The sequence below is a fragment of the Macaca nemestrina genome, chromosome 7 (genome assembly GCF_043159975.1).
Source record: "Macaca nemestrina isolate mMacNem1 chromosome 7, mMacNem.hap1, whole genome shotgun sequence".
NCBI classification, from domain to species: domain Eukaryota; kingdom Metazoa; phylum Chordata; class Mammalia; order Primates; family Cercopithecidae; genus Macaca; species Macaca nemestrina.
Window position 1 is genome coordinate 138,655,119 of NC_092131.1, and position 19,426 is coordinate 138,674,544.

Genomic DNA, 19,426 nt, shown 5'->3' on the forward strand with positions numbered 1-19,426 from the left:
TGATTGCTGGCCAGGGAGGAGGTTCCTATGGAGGGACTGGGGCGGAGTAAGGGAGGGCTGGACAAGAGTCAGAGAGGCTTCCTAGCAATTTGCCTCCCTTCCCTGTGCTGAAGTATTTCAGTGTTTTAACAACCAGAATGTCTTCATCAGTGCATATAGGCTGAACATCTGCCCTGTGTTAAAGACTTACAGTGGCTGAGGATGGAAAGAAAGGTTGGAACTAAATTGTGATAGACTGTGAGTGCCTGCATGTTTGAGATTTCCAAAACAGAGATGAACATCATTTATTTTCACAAAGCTTAGAGACACCGCCTCCCAATAATAACCAATAATAAACAAATGGTTACATAGAAATAAATGATAGTACATTCCTATGATAGGATACTCTGTAATCATTAAAATCCAACTTCTGAAGACTTTTAATGACAGAATAAGTGAAAACATAAAACTGTAGCGTATAAGATCAATTTAGTAAAGAAGAAATATAAAATTATCAAAACTAAAAGAATAAACATCTAACTGGAAATAGTGGTTATTTTTTAAATTGACAAATAAAAATTGTGTATATCAGTAACATGTTGTTTTGAAATATGTATAATTAGTGGTTATTTTTGAATGGTAGTACTATCATTGATGTTTCTTTTCATCAAGGTTTTTTTATGTTTTGACTTTTTCTATAATGAAAACATTACTTTTATAGTGAAAATATATAATAAATGTTATTCCTCAAAAGTATAAACATGTGGAGTTTGGTATGGTGGCTGCCATTGCCATTGTTTTATTCTTTCTTGCAGGTGAATCCCATTCTCATTTTTGCAGTATCTGAGAGCTGGGTGCCTACATGATGCGGTCCACAGTGGCTGAGCACCTTCTGCCCCTGGGATCTCAGACTCTGCCTGCCACAGAGCAGAGGACTGGAAAACCCCTCCCACTTGCTGTCATCATTCCTGAAAGGTCTTCAGGTGTGCCTGTAATTCCATGAATTCTCGGAGTGAATATCTACACCAGAAAAGCACATAACTACCATGAGCATAAGATGTGGGAGTGCCAAGGATTGACCATAGAACTATAGACAGTGGATCACAGCCAGATACAACTTCTCATTTTGTAGATGAGAGACCCGAGGCCCAGAAAGAGGAAGGCACTTGCCCATGGCCACACAGTGAGTTAGTGAGACTTGAGCCCAGGTCTGCAGGGTTCTGTGCTCTACTAGTCGCAAGCCGTTAGGCAATTGGCTTTCCTGGGTTCTGGTCAAATTCATTTTTTGCCTACTCTGCTCCATCTACACAGTCAGATGTGATTTGGGTTAAAGTTCATTGAATCATGTCTATTTCTCATCTGTTCAGTTTTGTGGCTCCCTGGGTCTCTTTGACTAACTTTGAGAACTTCTGTTCTTGTTAAATCCAATATGGTATCAATACATGGTGAAAATATTATCTGCAAACAGTCTGGCACTTCCTCAAAAAGTTAAACATAGAGGTACTATATGACCCAGCAGTTCTCCTCCTAAGCGTATACCCAAGAGAACCAAAAACATGTTCACACAAAATATGCACTCATATATTCAGCAGCATTATCCATAATAGTCAAGAAGTGGAAACACTCTAAGTGTCTATCAACTGATGAATGGATAAAGAAAATGTGCTATGTCCATATCACGAGATATTATGTGGCAATAGAAAGGAACGAAGCATTGATCCATGCTATAATACAGATGAACCTTGAAAACATTATGCTGAGTGAAAGAAGGCAGTCACTAAAGACCACAGATCATATTCCATTTACATGAAATGTCCAGAATAGGCAAATCCATACAGACAAAAAGTAGATTAGTGGTTTAGTGGTTTTCAGGGGCTGGGGGTGGGGCAATAGGAAGTGACTGCTAATGGATGTGGAGTTTCCTTACTGGCTGATGAAAATTAGATAGTGGTGATCATTGCATAACTCTGTAAATATATATATGTGTATGTGTGTGTGTGTGTGTGTGTATGTGTGTGTGTATATATATATAAACACTTTAAAAGGATGAATTTTGGCCGGGTGTGGTGGCTCATGCCTGTAATCCCAGCCTTTTGGGAGGCCGAGGCGGGTGGATCATTTGAGGTCAGGAATTCAAGACCAGCCTGGCCATTATGGTGAAATGCCATTTCTACTAGAAATACAAAAATTAGCTGGGTGGTAGTGGCACATACCTGTAATCCTACCTACTTGGGAGGCTGAGGCAGGAGAATTGCTTGAGCCTGGGAGGCAGATGTTGTGGTGAGCTGAGATGGCGCCACTGCATTCCAGTCTGGGCGACAAGAGTGAGAAAATAAACAAAAAGAAAAAAAAAAAAAAGGATGAATTTTATCGGATCTAAATTACATTTAAAAAAAGATGGTCTCTGATTAAAACCCAAGGAAAATGAAATTGGAGGAAATCCACAATGAGAAAAGTGTTACAGTATGAAGATCTATGCTTCAGCTAGACTTATACATGCCTAAAAAGAGCATTTATCAGTAGGTTTCCTACTCTGAAAAATGGAGTGGAATGGTGGAATGTGTCCTGCCTTATAAAGTAGCTACTCAGATGTGAATTAGATCTCAGTTCCTCTACTAAGTGGTTGCATGACCTTGGTCAAGTTACCTACCCTTCATCAACCTCAGTTTCTTCATCCATTAAATGGGATAATAAAGTCTCTCTTACAAGTAATGGCATGTATTGTGTCTTGCATTCACATTTAGTTGCCTTTGGTTTCCCCTTATCTCTTCCATAATCTCAGCAGTCACCCTGAGACTGCAGTGTTGGGGGTACTTTCGCTTTCAGTGTTTGGAAACTTTTCTGAGTGCTCCTTAAACTGTAACATGCATAGGAGTTCTTTCTTTCCCCTTAGCTTTTCTCAAACTCTATAGGTTTAGTGACTAGTACAAAGCTTCTCAAACAAAAATGTGCATAGAATAACTTGGGAATCTTCTTAAAAATACAGAATCTGATTCACAGGTCTGGGATGGAGTCTGAGATCCTGCATTTCTAAAAATCTCCCAGGCAATGCTATTGTTTCTGGTCCTTGGAAACACCTGACTAGCATGGTTCTAAGTCACCGGAACTGTGAAGCTAGAATGATTTATAGAATCTTCCTCGAGTAGCAAATTTAACTGGGTTTTATAACTAAAATGCTTTACAAAAATATAGTCCAAAATAGTGTCAAAAAGTTTTTTTAAAATTCCTTTTAGGGGCTGGGCGTGGTGGCTCACGCCTGTAATCCCAGCACTTTGGGAGGCCAAGCAGGTGGATCACCTGAGGTCGGGAGTTCAAGACCAGCCTGACCAACATGGTGAAACCCTCTCTCTACTAAAAAAATTACAAAAACTAGCCGGGTATGGTGGTGCATGCCTGTGATCCCAGCTACTCCGGAGGCTGAGACAGGAGAATCGCTTGAAGCTGGGAGGCGGAGGTTGCAGTGAGCTGAGATCGCACCATTGCACTCCAGCCTGGGTGACAGAGTGAGACTCTGTCTCAAGAAAAAAAAAAAATTCCTTTTAGATATTCACAGAAATCTCTGTAGCCTTCTCTGAGGGTACAGAGTTAACATATGAAATTCTAATGTGAACCACAAAAATTAATAGCAACACATATACTCATATGAAGTGTCAACATTTTTCAAGTGTAACTTGCATCTTGTATCTCCTTTATTCCACTTAGACCAGGTCTGGGAGGAAGGCAGAGTATGAGTGATTATCTCCATTTTGTAGATGACAAGCACTGAGGTGCAGGTAGGTTAAGTGGCCTGTTAAGGCCACTTAGATTGTCTGTGGCTGAGCTGAGGCACAACATGGAAGACCACTCCTCCCTGTACCTGTGTCCTGGGCCCACCCCCCTTATAATGACATGTCACAGGATTTTGTGTAACTTCAGATCTTCCCCCTGGTCCTGGGTCTATAAATAAGGCAACTCTGGGGATAAAGAGGCAAGAGAGGCCAGGCGCAGTGGCTCATGCCTGTAATCCCAATGTTTTGAGAGGCTAAGGCAGGAGGATCCTTGAGGCTAGGAGTTTGGCACCAGCCTGGGCAACATAGTGAGACCCCATCTCTAAAATAAAAAAGAAAAAAGCAAGACAGAGGACCCCCAGCAAAGGGTATCCTCGCATGTGCAAGATAATAGAGCTAGTAATATTTCTGCCCTTCTTCCTTTGGCCCCCACCCCAAAATTCAGAATTTAAAAATGTCACAGTCTTACCTACACTAAAACAAGCATGTTTGGGATCCAAACACCCATCTCGCTATCTTCTTGCCCTTGCTGTTTACAGGAAAGCAGGAAGGCTGCAGGTCTCCAGCCTTCCTTTCAGATGGCACACCACAGCTTAGCTGATGCAGGCTCCAGGAAACTCTCAGGCCTTTGCAGGGGGAGTAGAGGCAGAAACAAACTCTCTTCAGAGTTAGAGTTTCTCTCTGCTAACTCAATTGGACATTCATGAGTCTAAGAGTGTGACTTTCAGCATTGTAGGTTTCAACCTCGGGAGGTTTAAAAATGAAGTGTGGGCCCCACCCCCAGAAATCTGGGATTTTGAAAAGCTTTCCAGGCATTCTAACATATAACCAGGGTGGCAAACTGCTGAACCGTGGTCAAGAATTTGCATAGATCCCACCTACTACCCTGCCCTACAGGTGGGTTACTTCTATCCACTCTGTCCCACATACAGAGATTGTGCTCACCCTGAATTGAAATGTATAAATTCCACTCCTCACAAATGGGGTCATGTGTGTGAAGCGTGGGCTGGAAAGGAGATTGGTTCATCTCTCGGCTTCACCACTTGCTATTAGCAAAGCTGTACAGGGAGGGAGTTACAGGCACAGGCCTTCTGGGCCTGCATCCTGACTCCACTGATAACTAATTTAATGACTCTAGACACATTGCTAAGCCTTTCTAAGCCTCAGTTTCCTGATCTGGGAAATGGGGCTGTGGGTTGTTGAAGGGATGCTGGGCTGGGAAGAGAGCACAACTGCATGACCTGAGCATAAATGTCTCTTTACATTTTCCAACCTCAATACCTCACTTTCCCCACTCTGGTCACTGTTCTAAGAGGATGCAGGAGTTGACTAGGCCGGGCGCAGTGGCTCATGCCTGTAATCCCAGCACTTTAGGAGGCTGAGACGGGAGGATTTCTTGAGGCCAGTAGTTTGGGACCAGACTGGGCAACATGGCAAACCTCGTCTCTACAAAAAGTACACAAATTAGTTGGGCATGGTGGCGCCCATGGTCCTAGATACTTGGGAGGCTGAGGTGGGAGAATAGCTTGAGTCCAGGAAGTTGAGGCTGCAGTGAGCCGAGATCGCACCACTGCACTACAGCCTGGGCAACACAGCAAGACCCTGTCTCAAAACAGCAATGACAAAATAAAATAGATGTTGACTGGTAGCAGGAGTGGGGTCCAGCACCCATCTCCTAAATCTGCCGACCCACTCTATATATTATCCCACCCAATCAAATTAAATTGCATTTCTTCCTATTTAAGCTCATGTCTGCAACCCGATTCCATCTCTCCGTTCCACTTCACTCCCCATCTCACCCAGCCCTGGCGGCTTTCCTAACTGGTCAAAGCAACTGAATTTCATTCAGTTCAATTATTCTATATCCCTCTACTCGTAGAGTTGCCAGATTTAACAACCACCACCACAACAAGATACAAGATGCCCAGTGAAATTTGAATTTTAGGGAAGCATTGAGCAATTATTGTAGTACAAACATGTTCTGTGCTATGTTCAAATTTGAATTTGAGATCTTTTAAAATAAAAATTCCAATTTCAGCAAAATGTACTTTATCTGGCAACTCTACCCTGATATCACCGCTGGGGAAGAGTTGGCTCTGTGCCTCTGGGGCTTTTTCTTTCCCACATTATAGCGCTTGGATTGTAAGACAAATTATAACTGTTTCCCTGCAGACTGGGGGCAAGTAGGAGACATGTATGCAATTAATATTTCTTTTTTAAAATTACTTAGCATAGTTCCTGGTACTATTTGTGGAAGGTAGAAAGGAAGGAAAAGAGGAAGGGAGAGGCTGGGCGCGGTGGCTCACGCCTGTAATCCCAATACTTTGGGAGGCCAAGGCGGACGGATCACGAGGTCAAGAGATCAAGACCATGCTGGCTAACAAGGTGAAACCCCGTCTCTATTAAAAATACAAAAAATTAGCCGGATGCAGTGGCGGGCGCCTGTAGTCTCAGCTACTCGGGAGGCTGAGGCAGGAGAATGGTGAACCTGGGAGGCGGAGCTTGCAGTGAGCCGAGATCCCGCCACTGCACTCCAGCCTGGGAGACAGAGCGAGACTCCGTCTCAAAAAAAAAAAAAAAAAAAAAAAAAAAAAAAAAAAAGACAGAGAGGGAGGGAGAAAGGCAGAGATGACGGGGAAGGGTGTCCCTAGGTCTGAAGCCCCAACAGTACCTTTTAAGAAGGGGACTCGAGTGGTGGCCTTGGCCCCTTCTATCTGTAATGCCCGCAGCTCTGGTCAGGGCAGAAATCTCTGTGGCTCTGGGAAAGACTGTCTTGGGGCAATTAGCTTGGTAGGCACATTGTTGGCGTTAACATGGGACTGTATGGTGGACGCACCTGACGGCGATGCATACCCCGAGTCTACCCTGAGAATGACCCTGTATGGCAGACGCACCTGAATGCAGTTCTGAGCTAAGGAATCCAGGAGTGGCCAACCCGGAGTCATTCCTTATTTAGGAGGAACATCTGAGCCCCTGGCCCTTCCTGTGGAACACGTACAGGAAATTGAGGCCCTTCGTTTTGGCTTAAATGAAGGTTGCCAGGTGGAGATTGTTAGGGGGAGGGTACTAAGCGAAAATACTATGTAAACTACATGCCTTTTGCAAACAGTTGTTTCTCCCGTCCAGTCTGCCACCACTGGACTCTTTCCCCTGTATGTAAGCCCTTAATAAAACCCCATGTGTCCTTTGCTGGCTCTGGGTCTCTTCTTTGGCTTTTTGAGCCTGGTGCCATTCCCCAATGGAGTCGATAGGGGTTTGGCACAGCAGGGATCAATCCAGTAACCCTGCCCTCCCCCGACCCATGGGAGGAGATAGCGAAGAATGGTCTCACTTTACATCAACTGCACTCCCTACAAAGTTAATCATCAACCCCATCCCAATGCATCTTGCAGAGATTGGAGGTGGAGTGGTGGGGTTTTGGGGGAGAAATGAGGTACCGGTGCTGCGGAAATAGCGCTGTGCCTTTCAGAAAGTTTATACAGGGCTAGCTGGTCCCACAGCTGGAGGTGCTCTAAAAATGTTAAACGTTTCCAGCTGGTGGCTCTTGGGCAATTCTGGAAATGAGGAAAATCCCACTATCATGTCCTTAAAATACAAGGAGGCAGGTACTACACCAAGGACGTTTACCAACAGGACAGGGGCAGGGCCACCTCTGCTTGGCAGGGGTGAGGTGGAGTGAGGTGAGGTGAGGTGGGGCGGGGCACGGCTGAGGTTGGACAGTGACTTGAAGAAGCCAGGCACCTGCTCAGAGAGGGGAGGGGCCTTCCAGCCAGAGAAGAGTATTTGCAAAGACCTGGCAGGAAGGACAGGGAAGAGTCAGGAATTCTGGCCTGGCTGGCTGGTAGAGTGCCTGGGGGCAGAGGAGGGAGATGCTTCTGGAAAGTGGGTTGCAGACACTTGTGACGGTTATGCCTGCCCAAGTAAGGGGCACAGCCTTTTGTTGACTTAATGGGGCACTCAGTCTTTAGGTAGGAGAGTAACATAATAAAATGTGCGTTATTTCAACTTTTTTTGCATATTATCTCTTTATGATAAAGGGTATTACAATGGCCTGTATATTTAAACATTTTACATTTCTAACATGTTTTTAAAATTATAAGGTGTGGCAGGCGCCGTGGCTGAAGCCTGTAATCCCAGCACTTTGGGAGGCCGAGACGGGTGGATCATGAGGTCAGGAGATCGAGACCATCCTGGCTAACCCAGTGAAACCCCGTCTCTACTAAAAAATACAAAAAATTAGCCGGGTGAGGTGGCGGGCGCCTGTAGTCCCAGCTACTCGGGAGGCTGAGGCAGGAGAATGGCGTGAACCCGGGAGGCGGAGCTTGCAGTGAGCTGAGATCTGGCCACTGCACTCCAGCCTGGGCGACAGAGCGAGACTCCATCTCAAAAAAAAAAAAAAAAAAAAATAGGGTGTGCAATATTCCAGAACAAAAATTTCCAGGGGATTTTATAAAACAATTAAGAGGAGATACATTCTTTGTGGAGCTATTTTAATATAGTAGGCTGCTGTATATACGTTTTCATTTGTATTAAATTATAAGGGGTATTAAGTAATTGTAAAGTCTGAATAAATCTACGTTTATAGAAGAATATTGCCAAGGTCAACACAAGTTACTATTTTTATTTGCATTTTCAATTAAAAGATTAACTGAAACAAAAAAACCTCACCCAGTGACTCCTGACGTGTACCGGTGCTTACTTGACACACAATATTTTCCCACTTCTGCAGTAACATAGGCAAATAATTCAGTGACTTTTGTGCTTTTAGAAACAACAGCCGAGTTTCAGAAAAAAAAGTATTTTCTCTAGTTCTTCACAGCTCACCTTTAATATTACTTGTTTTTTTTTTTTTTTGTTTTGTTTTTTGTTTGTTTGTTTGTTTTGAGATGGAGTCTCACTCTGTCACCCAGGCTGGAGTGCAGTGGTTCAATCTCGGCTCACTGCAACTTCCACCTTCCCAGTTCAAGCAATGCTCTTACCTCAGCCTCCCAAGTAGCTGGCACTGCAAGCGCCTGCCACCACGCCTGGCTAATTTTTTGTATTTTTAATAGAGACGGGGTTTCCTTGTGTTAGCCAGGATGGTCTTGACCTCGTGACCTCGTGATCCCCCGCCTTGGCCTCCCAAAGTGCTGGGATTACAGACGTGAGCCACCGCGCCCGGCCCTATTTGGGTATTTCTAAAACTACTTGTACTTTTATTTAAAAAATTTCAAAACATACAGAAAAGTTGCAAAGACCATACAACAAGCGCCAGTATACTCTTCGATGAGATTCCCCAGTTGTTAACATTGGACCACAGTCTCTCTCTGCACCTCCTGGGTGTTGCTGTCTCTTCGGTTCCCACCTTTGGAGAACCTGAGGTCTTGCCCTGCTCTGAAACTTTTCAATCTTCCCTCTATCCAAAAAATTGACACCCACCAGCCTCCCAGTTTCTCGTTGTACTTCATTCTTTGAAATGAGGAGTAAGAAGATTTGAGCTCAAATTCTGGTTCCTCTACCTTGTGACCATGAGGAAGACAGTTTCTGGGCTCCAGTTTCCTCATTTTTAAAATGGAAAAATATGTGGGGGAAGGGGGTGGGGGAAGGGAGAGCACCAGGACAAACAGGTAATGCATGGGGGGCTTAATACCTAGGTGATGGGTTGATAGGTGCAGCAAACCACCATGGCACATGTTTACGTATGTAACAAATCTGCACGTTCTGCATGTGTATCCCGGAACCTAAAATACATTTTAAAAATAAAATGGAGGAATAATGCTTTTAAAAAAATGTATATGAAAGTGCTTTGTGAACCCTAATGGCTCCATAAACATGTAAGGGGCCATTATTACCATAAATGAAATCCTCTGATGTATTAACAGCTTAATGAGTTAATGCTCCCAAGTTATCAAGGCAGCCCGATGAACTGGGAACCACTTTGAAGCCTGAGAGATCTGTCTGCCTTTAATTACTTGTGTGACCTTGGGCAACGTTGTGTAACAGACTCTCTGGGGTCTTAATCTCTTAATCTACAAAAGGAGATCCCGATCCCTACCTCACAATGGAGTTATTTATGTTTGCTCAGCCCCACAGCTTGCTGGACTGACCAGGGCTGCAGTAGAAGGGAGAGAGGTGAGGGTTGAGTGTTGGGGTGAGAGGGCACAGGGGCAATGATTCTCAACCTTGGATGCACATTGAAATTATGTGGGAACTTAAAAAAAAATCCCAATGTCCAGGTTGCACCTGGAACAAATTATGAGACTCTCCAGGCGGGTGAAGCCAGGCATCAGTATTTGTTAAAGCTCCCAGGCGATTCCAATGTCAAGTGAACTAACAAAGCTAACTTCTGCTGTCCCTTCTCTTCTCTCCCTTTGGGACCATGACCCCAAAGAGTAACTAATGGGGGCAACCCTAGGCCTGGTGCAAAGTGGTGAAGAAGGCACTCCAGGGTAGGCAGGACGTTCAGATCCTCTCCAACACAGGCAGCTGCACGCTGGGGCTGCCTAAGCTTCCTGAGTGTATTTAGGTCCAAGTCATTAAGTGACATCATATGAAAGCTAAAAAGATCAGACTACAGCATCATGTTGATACCCCTTCTCCCTTACCACCACATCCCCACAAGTACAAAGGATCTTATTTTTAAAAACTCTCCTTAATGATAGCTATGTACTGAAATGTTGTTGAAGCTACCTGTTCAAAACATCAGCGATACACTTAAATGTATAATAAGCACATTATGCATTTAGCCTGGGTTTAGAATTGTCAGCCTGCCAACAAGCTGCGCTGTCAGCCAGGGCTTCCAGGAGACCATGTGGGCACCCTCCAGCCAGGTCCTCCTATGCCGGGCTGTTCCCTAGCCCGCATTTGAATAATTTGAGTTTAGGAATTACAATGAAGCTTTGCATCTATATTATGTTCTTGCTAGCATGTTTTGGGGAAGGCTATAATTGAGTGCCTCTGCCCCCAAAGATGGGGAGCAGAGTCCTTCTGCTTTGTCAAAAGGGTGGCAGGACAAGAAGGAACTAGACCCAGAAGTCTTGGCTCTGAGGATCCCTCTCTCCTTCCATGAGCAGTTGCCTTTGCTTTTTGGAGAGCTTTCCTTTCCCAGGTAAATGGCTAGTTTCACCTGGCATGACGTTTGCCGGGCAGATGCTGCAATAAATAGTGCAGGTGATTCAAATTGTCTAGGTGACCGAACACCTGGAGGTTGTGGTGCTTTTTCAGCTACTGTGCACTGATCACTTACTATGTGCCACGTGCTTGATGGACATTGTGGTATCTAAACTGCTGTACGTTATGCAAGGTGGATCTATCCCCACTTATTTTCCAGTGATGAAACAAAGGCTCAGAGAGGTAATAGTTGCCCAAAATTACACAGCTAGTAGATGGCAAGTCCAAGACCGGAAACATAGAGCTGATGGACTCCACTCTCAGCATGAAGCTACACTGTTTCATGAGGCCCGAGTTATCAGCCCCGCCACCTCCTCTGGCGGTGAGGCCTCCTCAGAAGCAGGAGGATTAATGAGCAAGTCTTGTCTCCACCTGAAACAATCAAACTGAGAGGTGGTACCTGCAAAAGTCCTCCCCACCCAGAATGATTTCCTCTTACCTCCACAACCACTACCACAGACATGACGATAATTACATGAAAGGCGTCAAAGAAAGACATTTCTTTCACTCTGGCATCGTGGGAATGTCCCCAGTCTTTTCTGGAAAGGTCTCACGTGGGCACATCTAGAACACAACACAGACTGTCAAGACTCATCTCTTTCATGCCCAATGTTTTTGGGCCACTTTTTGTGCCCACCCATTGCTGTTCCCCCTGGGTAGCAGAAGCCGGAGTTGTAATACATGTATCTTAACATCTAGTCTTGATTTTTAAAATTCAGGTCTATAGCACCTCACAATCACAGTATTGTAAAGCTGAGAAAGAACTTGAAACTCATCCATTTTATTTTGAGACAGGGTCTCACTCTGTTACCCAGGCTGGAGTGCAGTGGTGTGATTGCAGCTCACTGCAGCCTCGACCTCCCGGGCCCAAACAATCCTCCAACTTCGGCCTCCTGAGTAGCTGGGATCACAGGCATGCGCCACCACGCTTGGCTAATTTTTAAATTTTTGGTAGAGATGGAGTCTGTCTCTATTGCCCAGGTTGTTACTGAACTCCTGAGCTCAAGCCATCCTCCCACCTCAGACTCCCAAAGTGCTGGGATTACAGGCCGCTGCGCCCACCTCATTTTAAATCTCCCTTATTTACAGTTGGGGAAACTGAGGTCTAGAGCTGCTCAGCACTTGCTAAGGCTACATCATGTGGTTAGTGGTGAGGGCATAGTATTCCCACAAAAAGCTGCTGGATCATGGGCTCCTTTTCTCTTTGTCTCAGAGCTTTGTTCCTCTCTCACACTTGATTCTTTTTCTAGCCTGCTTCTGGGACTCCCCCATTGAGAGATAAAGCAAGCCGAGCAGGACCTGTGGGCACAGAGGACGGAGAGGGGCAGCCACTCACCTTCAACCCCAGGCTGCATCTTGGGATCAAATGCAGCCTGGTGAGAGGCTGGCCCCAGAGCATCTTTGCCTCGGAAGCAAACGTCCTGAGGCCACGACTCCACATGGAGATAGAGACACAGGTGAAGTTTCTCAAATGGACGCCAGCCTGAGGAAGCCCCAGTGGCAGGAAATTGAAGGAGGCCTGGATCCTGGTCCCCACTGATCCCGAGAACCAGCCGTGAGCTCCAGAGAGCTTCTGGTGTGTAGCAAACGCTTAGTGAATTACTGCCATTGAAACCACCTCCGAACCTCACAAGGAACCCAGACACATGTCTTCGGGCATCTCACTTTGTTTTGGACAAAGAAGGATGGCTCACTTTTAATCAGCAGATTCAGTGCTGAATGACCTTTAGCTGCTCTTCAAACATCCCACTGATCTTTAAAGGAAGATTTCTTACCATTGAAAAGCTTCAAAGGAAAGTGCCACAGACATTGAAAGTATTTCTACAAGAAGAGCTCCCCCAAAGGCTTGGCGCAGTGATTTTTCAACCCTCTGCATGTTAGAATCACCTGGTAAGATTTGAAAAGCCCCCAAGCCCTGACCCCACCTGCCTAATTCAGTCAGAATCTCTGGGAGGTGGGACCACCGGATATCAGTATTTTAAAGTACTTCGGCAGGTGATTCCAATGTGCCAAGGTTCAGCCCCACTGATGGAATCAGTGGAGTCTCCCAGGGTGAAAAGGGCAGCCATGGTTTGGAGACCGCAGTTCCCATGTGATTGCTCAAAACCCCCCCCCATTTAACTGCCTTGTTGTCATTTTCGTTTTCCACCCTCTCCCTGTAACACACACACCGTGGGTCACACCTGGATTTATTTCATTGCTCTGATTGGATTCAGGGGCAGTCAAACCTAGCACCACGGTTCAGCAGTTCTGGATGGTAACTTTATAGGTGGCTCCAGCCTGTTACACACCCTGAGGTGGGAAGGAGGAAAGCAACAGTTCACAAAAGCGTGGTCTTCCTGTTGTTCTGTTGGTTGGTCTCAAGCCTAACTCTCTTTGCCCCTTCATCCTTGCTGCTGGAGAAACCCAGGAGTCTGCGGGTGATCTTGGATAAGTTACCTAGTGTCTGTGGGCTTCAGTTTCTTCATCTGTAAAATGGGAATAATACTAACCTCTTAGCACTTAAGGAGCAAATGAAATTCTGTGGATCAAACACCTGTCCTAGTGCCTGCTCACGGGGAGAGGCACTCACTGAACAGTAGCTAATGTTTGTATTCACCAATTTGCCAGGCCCTTCATTATCATACAAAAGACTCAAAGGTAAGGACGGAAGTGGAGATGTTTCAAATCTCAGCAGATGATCCTAATGTGTAGAGGGTTGAAAATCACTGCTCCAAGCCTTTGGGGAACTCTCCTTTCAGAAATGCCTTTAATGTCCGTGGCACTTTCCTTTGAATCTTTTCGAGAGTAAGAAATCTTCCTTTAAAGATCAGTTTATTTTTAAAAAGGATACTACAGCGGTCAGTTCTATTTTAATGTGCATAGGAGAGGTGAGGAATTTCCGCTTCTTCACTGTTAACTGCTGAGATGTGAATACTGAGATCACAGTTAGCCACTTAAACTTGACAGTTAATGTCCCTTCAGTGGATGTTGGCCCAAGAGAACCCTCACAGGAGGGACCACATTTCGGTGCCATAACCAACAGCAGATACGAAAGTCTGTTCAATGTCAAGAGCTTATCTTTTTTTTTTTTGAGATGGAGTCTTGCTGTGTCGCCCAGGCTGGAGTGCAGTGGCGCCATCTCGGCTCACTGCAAGTTCCGCCTCCCGGGTTCACGCCATTCTCCTGCCTCAGCCTCCTGAGTAGCTGGGACTACAGGCGCCCGCCACCACACCTGGCTAATTTTTTGTATTTTTAGTAGATATGAGATTTCACCATGTTAGCCAGGATGGTCTCGATCACCTAACCTCGTGATCTGCCTGCCCTGGCCTCCCAAAGTGCTGGGATTATAGGTGTGAGCCACCGCTCCTGGTCAGTTTTTTTTTTCTTTTTCTTTTTCTGAGACAGAGTCTCACTCTGTCACCCAGGCTGGAGTGCAGTGGTGTGATCTCATCTAACTGCAACCTCTGCCTCCCAGGTTCAACAATTGCCTCAATAGCTGGGAGTAGCTGGGATTACTGGTGTGCACCACCATACCAGGCTATTTTTTTTCTAGTTTTAGTAAAGACAGGCTTTCACCATGTTGGCCAGGCTGGTCTCAAACTCCTGACCTCAGTATGGGCATGTCTGGAAGTCCCATCAGGAACTGCTGATCTGCCTGCCTCAGCCTCCCAAAGTGCTGGGATTACAGGTGTGAGCCACCACACCCAACCCTATCTTTAATGATCAAAAGAAACAATTCACAGCTATGTACTTGCAAGGTTCTAACTGCTTTAAAACTGGGGCACCGTAAGAGCTGAGAGGAAGAGCACCCCCCATCAGCAAGAGTTAGAATTCCTTAAGTTTACCAGAGGCTTTCAGTTTTCAAAGTATTTCCTATATTCATTGCTGTAACTTTGGGAGGAAGGCAGAGGCGGGGGACGTATACCCATTTTACAGATAAACTGTGGACTAAAGTTACTCAACAGAACTGGGACTGAAACATCTGACATTTCCAAGACAGCATACTGATTCTGTAGCCACCAGAGGAGAAATGGACTCCACTGGAAGCCTGCTATGAGCTGGGCACCGTGTTAGATGTTCAGAAGAACAGTGAACAAGACACACATGTGTCCTCCCAGGGCCCAGTTTAGTGGAACTTGACCAAGGGCCTCACTCTCATCTCCAGTTTACTCTTCTGTGCGGGGTGCTTGCTCTTGAACCTGACCTTAGCAGTGACTCTCCGTGAATCCCTACTGGGGACATGCTCCGGAAAGGCAGCTACGATTGCTCATCAGCCAGATATGCGGCTTCTCCAAGGCCACAGCTTATGGCCACTCTGTTTGGTCAGCTGGTGCCTTCACATGGCCGGTGATCAGAGCCCTGCACGTGTCATCCCTCACATCTCAGACACTTGGGGTCTCCAGGACCAAGCCAGAGCCCAGCGGTCAGAAGCCTGGCCTCACTTGTTGGTCCAAAGCTAACAGAGGAGCCTCCCTGGTGGGTATTCCCTTAACCACAGTCTGAATTACGACCCTTGGCCACAGACTGGTGACTTCTGTAAGTTAGGTGTTGAAGGTGGAAGAGTGGGGAGGAGGAAGGCGGGGGAGCTATTTTCATCTTGTCACGAGGGCTTAAAACACCAGCTTCTCTTGTGCCTTATTTAGATGAATAGTCTTGACCTAAAAAAAGTCAAAGCTGTGACTCAGTTGAGCTCCCAAGTTGCTCAAAATGCTCTGAGCTCCTGTCTGGGGCTATATTGAAGAATGTCTTTGGATAGTGTGAGGTGGGTACCCTATTTGGGCAAATGAAAGAGCTTTGGAAATCATCCCCATGGTTTTCCAGCCCAGGATGGAAAGCACAGGGGTTTGAGAGTCCAACTTGCTGTTTTTGTCCACTCTTAATTTTAAACAGCATGACGGTGTGGGGAGGGGCTTGACCATTTAAAGAGAAGTATGTTTCTAGCCTTCCAAGGCATAGGGTATGGGACTTCCAGACATGCCAAGGTGAGCCCAGAGGCCAGGCCCCCACTAAGGAACCACACAGGTGATGTGTACCGGGGATGAGGTCCCCTGGGCAGAAGAGCCATTTGGCAGGGCCATGGGTGGGGAAGGCATGTTCATCACCAGGATAGCCCAAGGGAAGATTGTGGAGTCTGTCCATTTGCCTCTGGTGTCCCGAGCTGCCCTATGATCGCTGCCCAGCCCCTATCCCAGGTCTAACTGTTGCGTCCTGTTCATGTCTTCTTTTCCAGAGAGTATCCCATACTCCAAAATGATCCCTTTGCCTGGCCACACCTGTGTCTTTGTACTATTGCTTTTTATTCATGTAGAACCCTCATTGGCGGGAGAACAATGTGCTCCCTCACTCTGTCCCAGTGTCCAGGCTGTCTGGGCTCAACATCTAAGCAGGATGTACACGACATGACCTGGTATGAAGGCAGATGTGTGAGTTCTGGGGACTTGGGTTAAAATCCTACTCATGCTGCTTCCTGGCTTGGTGACCTTGGTCTAAGGCTCTTAACCTCCTTGAGCCTCCATTTCCTTTTCTGTGACAATTTCATGGGCTACTAATCCATAGAAACATTTCTACCAATGGCTTCAGACAAATATGTGCAATAACGGTGGTCCTTGCACACATGTTGGAATCAGCCTTTGGTTGGAATGTCAATGCCAGTACCACCCAACCATCCCATCCAACACAGACAGGTTTGGCTGAGTTACAGTCAGAATCTAACGATGGCTTTGACACCCAGAAGAGTGTGTGTCATTCTCACAGCGCAGGCTCTGCAGCCAGATTACCTGGCTGCGTTTCTCAGGGCTTCCCCTACCTGGCTGAGTGATCTTGGGTGGGCATCTTTGTCTCCTCATTGAGGGTGTGGGTAATACCAGTGCCCACCTCATGGTGTTGTGAAGATCAAATGAGTCGATTCATGTAAAGCTCTTAGAACTGCACCTGGCACCAAGCAGGCACTTGATGAATATTATCATGAGTGGCTTATCTTCGTAAAGAATGCTCAGATGCATCATCTAATTTGCAACTTGATTTCTACAACATCCTGTGAGAGGTAGAGCATCATATCATTTTGCAAATAAGGAAACTCAGATCCAAAGTGATAAAATGTCTCACTTGAGAACAGAGCCCAGGTTTTCTGCCTGCAAGACGAGTGCTCTATTTTCTCTGCTGCATGGACAGAAGTACCCTTAACATTCAACAACAAAGGCCCCTCGCAGTCAAGTCACAAGTCAGTATTTTTGTAAATTCTCGTCAGGGACTGGATAAAAACAAGGATAGGTTTAGATGCAGTTTTTGCATAGTGGGTCCTCATTCCAACGTTAGCAGCGCAATAAGGTCAGGTGTGACCTGCCAGGTGACAACGTTTCTGCAAAGATGACCTCAGAGTTCCTCTAGGGCAGAAATGGGTGCTCTTTCTGGGCTGGTGGTGGGTAGGAAGGTGGTAAGAGAGGAGATGAGGGGTCAGGTGTATTCCCCTCTTTGGTGTCTTCCAACAAGCTGTGTACTGAGGGATTTTCTTCACTGGAGTTTGGCTGCTGTCATTAAATGCCCACTTCAATTAAACACAAATAATAATAAATTTGGTTAAAGCCGGAATCCAACGTTCCGAATTGAAAAACAGTTCCAGAAATACAGAGAGGCAAATGCAACCAGAACCCTCTGCCTGTGGAAGCAAGGATGACTGAGCACTGGTTCCCTTCATCTTGTCCCCATTCCTTCCAGTTATCCACCTGCCCGTCCATGCAGTCATTCTGTCATCCAGCATGCATTTATTCAGCTCTGCCTCTTACAGCCATCCCCATGACAGTTTCCTGTGGCTCATCCAGCAGTCACAGCCCCAGCTTAGAACAGTAGCCCTGGCGTCTCTCCTCAGGGGCAAACCTGGCCAAAAGCGACGGCTCAGCCTCTTTGGTTTCCCCCTTTTCCCTCCCTCTCTCCCTTTTAATCTGGACCAGTGTCCTCAGACATGGCCAGGATGGTGATTTCCCAGAGTACGGCTGTTATTTTGTTTCCAAATTTGGCCCACCTGGATGCCATGTGTTTAATTTCAAGGCACCATTGGGCCCTGTTTTTCCTCTGCTTCTCAGAAACGGGCCCTCTCAGAGTCACCTCTTGGGTCCTCTCCTGCCACACACAGCTGGTTCCACCCATGCCCTCTCATCAGAAGGGCCCAGAATGACTCCCCCCTTGGTCACTGTGTGCATCAGGGCCTGAGTCAGGAGATGCTCAGGAACCTGGACACCCTACTTTTCTCCAGTGACAACAGATGCAGTGGGCAGATGAGAGGGAGGCCAAGTGGAAAGCACAGAGCAACAGGAGGCAGGGACCTGGGTTCTTCTTGGTTCTTATCCTGACTGCCAGCAGCGAACTCGCTCTCAAACCCCAGGGAAGAAGCTCCACCTTTCTCTTCCTTGTTTCCTTATCTACACCTAGGGATGGGCACCTGGCCTTCACTATAGGGCTATAGAAAGGACCATGAGAGACAATATGGATGCCACATTTTAAGAGATTCCAGTCCTATCTGAAAATTAGTTATTATGGGCAACAGATTGATACAGGGACCAAAAAGAGTCCTGGCGATTCAGATGCCTGATTCTTACCACTGGCTTAATACTTTTATGCAACCAGCAAATAAGATGGACCCCTTCCATGATCTCAGGCTGGAAGTTCATGCCCAGACAGTGCTAGGAAGGGTTGAGAGACTGGGAGTCTATGACAGAACAAGTTCATATAACCCACAGGGCAAGTAGCTAGAGATCGTATCGCTGTTGGTGCCTGTGGTTGAAAAATGCAGCATGGTCTTAAAATCTGTAGCAATAGTGTCTTAAAAGGCACCAATATGAGAATATTCATCTGTGTATTATTCTTTTTTTCCAAAATATTTTTTAAATTTAATTTTAAGTTCTGGGATACATGTGCAGAATGTACATGTTTGTTACATGGGTAAACGTGTGCCATGGTGGTTTGCTGCACCTATCAACCCATCACCTAGGTATTAAGCCCCAAATGCATTAGCTATTTATCCTGACGCTCTCCTTCCCCCCGCCCCCACCCCACAGGCCCCAGTGTATGTAGTTCCCCACCATGTGTCCTCACGTTCTTATTGTTCAGCTCCCACTTACAAGTGAGAACATGAGGTGTTTGGTTTTCTGTTCCGTGTTAGTTTGCTGAGGTTATTTATTTGAGACAGCATCTTACTCTGTCGCCCAGGCTGGAGTGCAGTAGCACAACCTCAGATCACTGTAACCTCTGCCACCCAGGTTCAAGCGATTCTCCTGCCTCAGCCTCCTGAGTGGCTGTGACTACAGGTGCACGCTACCATGCCTGGCTACTTTTTGCATTTTTAGTAGAGACAGGGTTTCACCATGTTGGCCAGGCTGGTCTTGAACTCCTGGCCTCAAGCGATCCTCCCAACTTGGCCTCCCAAAGTGCTGGAATTACAGATATGAGCCACCATGCCAGGGCCAAACTTCATTTATTTTTGAATCACTGTATCTTTTTATTCCCATTTCCCCTGATATCTCTCCCTTAAGCTGATCATAATTCAAAAACAAGGT